At 46.6% G+C, this 9,157-nt stretch overlaps 1 pseudogene; it reads left to right on the forward strand.

Moving 5' to 3' along the window:
• The first annotated feature begins 635 nt into the window (after positions 1-635).
• On the forward strand, positions 636-8,288 carry LOC101724379 (maestro heat-like repeat-containing protein family member 1 pseudogene; annotated as a pseudogene).
• Positions 8,289-9,157: the final 869 nt, after the last annotated feature.

The following is a 9,157-nucleotide window of genomic DNA, read 5'->3' on the forward strand; positions in this document are numbered from 1 at the left end:
AATGTAGAATTTGAAGTTTCCAATGATCTTAGTTGCCAAGCCAGAAATAATGATTGTGAAAAATATTCTTTTGTCAGAGATTTTACATGTTCTATTTTTAATAATTCTTTTTTAATAAAATGTAAGTACTAATGGAAGAAGCAACTGATTTTTATTGACACTCATCTCCTGTTAGAGCAGTTTCTCTTTCTTTCTTTCTTTCTTTCTTTCTTTCTTTCTTTCTTTCTTTCTTTCTTTCTCCCCCCCCCTTCCTTCCTTTCTTTCTTTCTTTCTTTCTCCTTTTTAAAATTTTGAGACAGGATCTTGCTATGTAGTCCAGGCTGGCCAGAATTTACCATGTAGCCCAGGCTGGCCTTGAACTTTGGCAATCTTTCTGCCTCAGCCTCCTGAGTGCTAGGGTTAAAAGCAGAAATTCTTAACTCTAGAATTATATTAATATTGCTGAGGGGCATTTTAAAACGTAAGAATTCTCAAGTTCTGCCTCAAAAGGTTTTTATTTAATTATTTGAATTATTACATTTGAAAAATGTAATAATTTTTTACGAAGCTCCCTAAGTGAGGATTAGAAACAGTGGTAACTTATTCTTCACTTCACAAATGTTTGCAATATGTATCCTCAAATAATATTTTTTTTCAAAAAGATGCTTTATGTGAATCATTATAGTAGTCAATTTTTAAGAAATTATTAGTATTATATTTTCTTCCCACAAGATAATTATCCAGCTAAGAAAATCTATACTAAGATAATGAAAGAAAAAGTTATTGGAAACTTCTTCATGTCATTACTTTGATTCTACATGCATAACGTAGCTCAGTGGAGTGGAAGATATGTAAGAAACTGAGGCATTATGTTGGACTCTGACTTATGTTAATCTACAGTGGAATGAGAAACTAGAGGAAAAGGCCAGGAAAGATTGAGAAAGGAAGGAAAACACATAGAATGGAGCCCTACTCTAAAGACTAAGAATGTTCCATATGGCCTGCTCTTAATTTGATTATTGCCAAGTATAAATCATTTTCTTTCTTTATCTTTTTTTTCCTTTTGCCCATTACTTATCATTCTTTTAATCATGAAAAGATTTTTGTTTTTTATTGTCAGCCTAGACATTTAGAGATTATGGCCAAAACTTTCATGTCAGAACAGCTGGATCTCATTTTTCTGCAATAAGCAACAAAATAAACCTTGGGAATTATGAAGGCTCTCAGTGTAGTGGAATGAGTGGTGCTCCCTGTTATGTAGGGAGCACATGTCAAGTGTTCCCCCAAACTCTCATGTGTTTGGAGAGTGATTGGATTATGGTTGTGCTATACTTTTCAGTAGATTCATCCACTGATGACTTCCATAGCTGAATGTGCTGTTCAGAGGTGAGGCCTGGTTGGAGGTAGGTCACTGAAGTTGTGATCTGGAATAGTATATTCTTATCCCTAGCTCCTCCCTTCTCTCTTTACCTTCTGGCTGCAGTGAATTGAACAGCATTCCTCCACTATGCCCTTCCACCATTTTGTTTCTTCCTTAGAGGCAGATGACCATGGATGAAACCATGAACCAAAATAAACCTCTCCTCCTTTAAGTTGTGGGTGTTGGGTGATTTGTCTCAGTGAAGAGAAAGATGACTAATACAGCTCCACACATGTTATTTCTTTGTCTTAGTCTCCCAAACCTGTGAATGTTATATTATTTGGGGAAAAAAAGGCCTTTGCAGATATAACTAAGGATCTTGAGATGAGATCCTTCTAGATATCCTGTGTGAACCATTATGTGTAAGACAGGTCATTTCCAAAATACAGAAAGATAGACATACAGAGGACAAGGTAATAAGATCATGGAGACAGAGATTGGGGTGGTCAGCCACAAGGGCACAAGACAAGGAGTGGCAACAGCTGTTAGAAGGTAGAAGAGATTTGAAATGGATTCTGTGATACAAGAGGGGGAGCACAGCAATGTAACACCTCGATTGCATATTTGGCCTCCAGAATTTTGAGAGAATAAATTTCTGCTCCTTCAGGCTACCTAGTTTATGTTAATTTATTCTAACTGTGGAGTTCTGGAGGCTTCCATCTAGATTTCATAGGAAGGCCCTGGAAACCAGGAAGCGTGTCTCCAGAAAGGCTTTGTATGAAACTGTAGGGATGAAACTGAAGGTATAGTAGACTCCAAGAATGTGAGTGTGCCAAGAATGTGGAATCTTTGTTGAGTACAACTGCAGAAAGTGCATGGAACCCACCCAAGAGAAAGGCTATGTGGTCTGTAACCAGCAAAGCCATATGAGTGATGCTACCTAAGCCCTCTGGATCTCACTTCTCCTCACCACATTCCCTTTGTGCTGGTCAGGGAGCTACAGGATTTCATACTTGTTCTAATAGGTTTTGGTCTTGCCTTCATTTTATTCTTTTTCTGTCTTATTATTCCCTTTTGGAATGAGAATATTTACCCTGTTCCATTGTACCTTGGAACTATGTAACTTGCTTTTTGATTTTTATAGGTGTTCACAGCTAAGAGTTTGACTCTCAAGGGAGATACTGGCTTAGACTTTTGAGCAATTCTGAAAGTGTTGAGACTTTAGGAAAGGAATTATTGCATTTTCAGGTGATTGGAGGATAGTTTTATAAAGTTTGGTGGAATTATTATGAATTTGTTATTGTCCTTATTTAGTTTAATGAGGTGTGTTTAGGTGTCAAGTAGACAAGGGCTGTGATGTGACAGTGAAGTTTAACTGTCAACTTGATTGGCTTGGGAACTTCCTAAGAGATTAGTAAAACATACTTCTAGATGTGTCTGGGTTGGTCATGGAGAAGGAACCTTGGGATCAATACCCTGGGGTCCTTGGCTCATCCTTTCTTGTGCTCTTCTCTGCTTCACTTCTTGGCCACTGTGAACTAGATGGCTTTATTTCTCCACATTCTTCTGTCATGATCTTTCTTCCATGGAGCCTGCTGACCTTAGACTGAATCCTCAGAAACCATGAGGCAATTAAACCTCTCTTTTTTAAGGTTTTAGTGTCAGTATTTGTCTAACAGTGAGAAAGCTGACAAGATTAGGACAAAGATAAAGCTGTAATTGGTTTAAAAAGTGGCAGTTACTAATTTAGGCATGAGAAATGAGGTGCTTGATATGTTGTGGGTAGCACAATGATTTTGTTTTTGTCTGTTCTTTGTAAAGATTATAAAGTAGTCATTGTTTCAGTAGTCATTGTCTCAGTGTAACATTGACTACCATTAATATTCTCTGAGTTTATGTTCATTAGGAAAACCATTGCCTAGGTGTGACTGCCAAACTGGCTTCTGACTATCATTTATTATTTGATCTATTTGGTACAGTACATTCTCTGAAAGCCTTTGTGTCTCTCCTTGGAGGAGCCAATAAAGCCAGAGTTGGAAAGTATGATTTGCTGAATTGAACTACAGCAATTCATTGAAGCTATTCTGTATATGGTATATATTTCTTTTTTAGTCAAAAAAGAATGTAATAACATTTTTTTAAAATACTAGTAATGGGGAGGGCGGTGCCCAGGCCGCTGCATTGTAGCTCCTTAGGTTGGGGAAGTCTCCACTTCATACTGGGTGAACAGAAACTAAGACCATAGCAATGATCAAGTCCTACATGAAAAGATTGTCCTTTGCCCTTCTTGATGTGATCACCAACAAGGACCCTGTCGTGCAGGAGCAAGTTTGCAGTGCTCTGTGCTCTCTTGGGGAGGTGCGGCCAACAGAGATGCTCCACACCTGTGAGGAGTACCTGAAGCAGCATGACAAGCTGGCACATCCATACTGTGCCATGGTGCTGAGGGCCATGGAGACAGTCCTAACCAGTCACATCCACAAGCTGGACAAGGACACAGCCAGCACCATTATCCTTTTGGCCTCCAGTGAGATGTCCATGACAAAGGAGCCGGGCTGTGACTGGCAGCAGGCTGCGAGCAGTGTCTTGGTGGCTGTGGGGAAGCGGTTCACCAATCAGGTGATGGAGGAGGTACTCAGCAGGTTCCAGCCTGGACTCCTGCCGCACTGCTCTGTGCTGCAAACTCTCTCCAGCCTCTCGGTGTCCAACGCATTCGGCATAGTTCCCTTCCTGTCATCTATCCTGAGCACCATGCTGCCCACATTGGGTATGGCCAAGCAAGACTTGATGAGGGTGATGTTCTGCTGTGCCCTACAGCACTTCAGTGAGAGCACCCTAGAGTACCTGGCCAACCTGGACCAAGTCCTGGACCCCACAGTCAGGAGGGACACCTTTGCTGCTGACATCTTCAGTGCCTACGACATTCTTTTCCACCATGGCTGCAGACCCGAGATGCCAAGCTCTGTCTTGCCGTGGTAGCTGCCCTGGGGCCCATGAGCCACCTACTGCCCAGTGAGAAGCTAGAAGAACAGCTCCACAAGCTGCTTCCAGGAGTCCTTGGCCTCTACAAGAAGCATGAAGAAACATTCCAAATATCCAAGAGCCTGGGCCAGATCCTTGAGGCAGCTGTGAGCCTGGGCAGTTGCACCCTGGAGGTTCAGCTTGATACCCTTCTGGCTGTTTTGCACTCTCAGGTCTGTGTGCCTGTGGAGTCTTCGAGCCCCCTGGTGATGGGAAGCTGGAATGAGGTGCTGCGCTGCTTTACTGTGCTGGCCCACTGCTCACCTGATCGCCTGCTGGCCTTCCTGCTACCCAAGCTGGACACCAGCAATGAGTGGCTCCATGTGGGTACCCTGCACATCTTGAGGCACATCATTAACTCAGATGCTGCTCAAATGGAAGCAAAGAAGCCCCTTGTCCTCTCTTCTATGAAGCTTCCTCTTCTGGACACTAACAACAAGGTGAAACGGGCAGTAGTGCAAGTGATCAGTGCAATGGCCCACTACTGATACCTGGAGCAGCCTGGAGGCAAGGTGATGATTGAATACATTGTGGGGCAATGTGCACTCCCTCTGGAGCAGGAACCAGAGAAGCGGAACCTTGAGGGTGAGGCCCTGGCAGCAGAGGACAGCGTGCGGGCTGTCAGCATCAGCACACTGTACCTGGTCAGCACCACAGAAGACAGGATGAGCAATGTCCTCTGGCCCTACCTGCTGGAGTTCCTCATCCCTGTGTGCTTCACTGCAGCCTTGACCCTGCTCTGTAGGAGCCTTGTGCATTTGGCCCTGAAGAGGCAGGAGGCAGGGGCAGATACCTTGCTGGTCCAGTACAACACCCACACAAACATCCCATCTCCCTATGCTGTGACCACAAGACTGCTGGTTGTGTCTTCCAGTCCCTACTTGGGCAGTGGGTGAGGGGCAGCCTCGCTACGTCTCCTGAAGGTTCTGAAGCAGAACATTCACCCTTTGCTGGCCCAGCAATGGGAGACAACCATGCCCCCGTTGCTGGAGTACCTGGATGAGCACACTAAAGAAACACTTCCGCTGAAGAAATGGGAGGAAAAGCTACTGATGTTCCTGCGAGAAACTCTGGCTGTCGTTTCTGACAACACATGGATTTGCCAGCTGAGCCTGGAGATGTGCAAGCAGCTGCCATGTTACAACAGGACGCCCCAGGAGAAGAACTTCCTGTATAAATGCACAGGAACTACCCTGGGTGCTGCTGCAAGTAAGGGAGTGGTGAGGAAGCATCTGCAAGAGCTTCTGAAAACAGCTAGATACCAGGAGGAAGTGGAACACGAGGGCCTGGCCTGTTGCTTTGGGATCTGTGCCATCTCCCACCTAGAAGACACCCTGGCCCAGCTGGAGGACTTTGTAAAGTCTGATGTGCTCAAGAAATCCAGTGGCATCTTTAGCATTTTTAAGGACCGAAGTGAGCATGAGGTGGAAAAGGTGAAGAGTGCACTGATCCTGTGCTATGGGCACGTAGCAGCACAGGCCCCCCCCGCAGTCTGGTGCTGGCCAAGGTGGAGTCCAACATCCTCCCTAACATGTTCCATTGCTTCAACAACAAGGTTCTGGGAATAAAAGTAGAGACCAAGTACCCAGACCTGAAGCTGAGCCTCATCCAGAGCCTGTGCATGGTCAGCCAGACTGTCCATAGCGGTGCACAGCCTGGCTCCTTCCACTTCTCAAAGAAAGCAGAGCTGGTGTCACAGATGATGGAGTTCATCAGGGCAGAGCCCACAGACTCCCTGATCACACCTCTTCGGAAGAAAGCCATGCTCACCTGCGCTCACCTGGTCTCTTTGGAGCCAACACTCGAAGAAAAGGCACAGGCTGACGTGATCCATGGCTGCCTACACAGTGTCATGGCCCTGCTTCCTGAGCCTCAGGAGGAGGACGATGGCTGCCAGGAGCCCCGTATCTGGACACAATGCGTGCCCTTGAAGACTTGCTGACCAGCCTGCTGCAGTGGAACATGAGCCCCCAGGGCCTGCAGGTCATAGTTGAGGCTCTGGTGCCCTTCCATAACCCGGGCCTCCTCATTGGCCTCTTCTCCCCCCGCTGCACAGACCTGTGGCCTGCCACCTGCCAGGAGGCTGTGGACTGCATCCACTCCCTGCTTTACCTGCAGCTGGGCTATGAAGGCTTCTACCGAGAACACCATGATGAAGTTGCCGAGAAAGTCACCCTCAGAGACAAGCTCATACATGCTGACCCTGACATCGTCTTCCACACCTGCAACAACATAGCTCAGATTATTGCCAAGTGCCTCCCACCAGACCAACTCATCAGCCTCTTGCTAACTATGTTTGAGAGCCTGGGAGACCCTGACAAGAACTGTTCTCGAGCAGCTGCTGTCATGATCAACTACCTACTGAAGGAGCAAGGCACCATTCTAAAGGAGAAGGTATCTGAGACTGTGAATGTGTTACATTCCAAGCTGCAGGAAGTCCATGAGGGGCACATCCTGCCTGCTGCCCAGCAGAACATGTACCGCCTGGCATCCCAGCACTGCACCACCGTGGTATCCAGCCTCCTGGGCAGCCCCCTGCCCTTTGACAGCCACACCTGTGCCCTGTGGTGTGCACTAGCCATGGAGCCAAGCCTCACTGCCCAGGTCCTGGGGCTGCTCCTGGAGAAGGTGAGCGGGGACGTGCCGTTCAAGGAGAGCTGGGCCTTCCTTCTGGGCAGTACTCCTGACCAAGTAGCCACACTTCTGCCCCTGGCGGCCATCTGTGCACTGTACGAGGTTGTGTCTGCTGCAGAATCAGGGACTGCAGTGCTAGAGGTCTATCCCCAACTGTTTGTGGCTCTCCTGCTGTGTGTGAGCTGCACTCTGGGTGTTCAGCTGCCCTGGAACCTGCAAGCCAAGGAGAGGAGAGGTGCCAGCACAACCCTCCATAGCAGGAGCCTCGAGCCCTGCAGCTCTGCAGTGGATGCCCTGCAGGCCCTATTGCTCAGAGGCGGCAGTCAGGACGTGGTACAGCATGGAACAGGAAGGAGGCTGGGAATTGCTCAGGACCTCCACAGGGCATGAGGAGGGGGTTACCCAGCTGGCCAGTGCCATGGCCAAGTGTACAAGTCCTCGGCTCCCATTGGTGACAAAGGTACTTCTGTGTACACAGAGAAGCATATATGAGATCCACAGGGTCACTTCAACAGCCTTCCTAGCTGAGGTGAGGACTTACGGCCCCCAGCTCCTCACAGCCAAGATCAACGGGCTAGATGACAATGATGACCCACACAGGCTGGTGGCCATGGTGGGCCTCACTCGGCTGCTGGACCTGATGGAGCCCTGGGACCTGCGCTCTGTGCTGCTGCACATGGCTATCTGCATCCGGCCCTTCTTTGATAGTGCCTGCAGGTTTGCCCTGTGCATGTGTGTTCCCAATCTGGAGTGTGCAGAGTTGGCCACCGCCTTCCAGAAGCACCTGCAAGAGAGCTGAAGCCTGCACTTTGGGGAGTTCCTCAACGCCACCTGCAAGCTCCTGATACATCACTTCCCTGAACTGCTGGGCCGCCTGGTGAGCACCAACCTGTTCTACTTCAAGAGCAGCTGGAAAGGTGTCCACGCTTCAGGCCCCATGTTCACAGGGTTCCTGGTGCTGCATGCAGAGCCCGAGCAACGGCTGCAGGTAGACCTGGAACAGCTTCTTGTGGTGCTGCAGCTCCTGCTGCGGGACCCGATGCCAGGGGTGCAGGAGAAGGCTGTGGAAACACTGGACTGCCTGGTGAAGTTCGCCTGAGGCCAACTAGGGCCCCTGCAAGCAATACACTCTGCCTGCACCAGGCCAGCCTCCAAGGACCCTCGCTGGCAGGTGGGGTTGGGACAGGTGCCACCTGGGATCCAAGCTCTGCCTCTGAAAGAAAGGTGCTGGAGGCCAGATGGGGCAGGGACAAGTCAGCCTGCCCTATTTCCCAATAAAGCCATCTGCTCCCAAGTGGGTGCCAGGGTACAAAAAAAAAAAAAAACTACTAGTGATGTAGTTAAAATTGAGCTCTGGAACTTTGTTAAAGCTCCTTAGTATTGAATTTATTTTGTTTTCCTAGAAATAGTTCTTTCTTTGAGATTTTTGTTTTCTGATCAGATTTGTATTATTCTTTAGTGAAAATATTTTTTAACTCAACATTTGTTTGTCTAATGACTTGTTTTGTCCACGTGTCTGCTTGCCTGTCTTGAATGTTGTTTATCTGTGTAAGTAAAAGTACACAGAATGAGGATGGACTTCTAAGTCTGTTCTCAAAGCCAGCCTACAGGTTGAACAAGTTAAAGAGATTCTTTTCAGTATCATTTGGACAATATTTTCCCAGGACGCTATTTCAAAACCATGTAAGGACTTCTTGCTCAGTCCTGTCCTTATGACTGTAAGGACTGCTTACGTTTTGGTTTCACTTATTCACTTTGCCTGGCTTCTGATGGGTGACTGTAATCACTGATCAAATTCAGTGCTAAAAGCTCAGACCAGCAACACTCACACTGGCATTTTGTAGTTTTCATGGAGTATTTTCAACATAAAGCTATTTGTTTCAGATAAGATACTTCTTTTGTATTTTATTACCATGCTAACTTATGTGCATGATGATTTCATTGTCACAATTTTAGGATGGGTATTCTAGAAATCTTTTGATATTAACAAATTTATTTATGAGGGAGCTTAGTAAACAAACAAACAAAACCAAAACAAACCCCCAAAACAAAACAAACCTTCATAGAATTCTGACTATCCAGTGCTTTGCATTCTTTTTAAATTCTTTTATTGATACGTTTTAGGTATACAATATGTTTACATTTATCATTGGCTGCTTGTAC

The sequence above is a fragment of the Heterocephalus glaber genome, unplaced genomic scaffold, assembly GCF_053883595.1.
Source record: "Heterocephalus glaber isolate CG9 unplaced genomic scaffold, H.glaber_assembly_v1.0 deba00001523, whole genome shotgun sequence".
Taxonomy (NCBI): Eukaryota; Metazoa; Chordata; class Mammalia; order Rodentia; family Bathyergidae; genus Heterocephalus; species Heterocephalus glaber.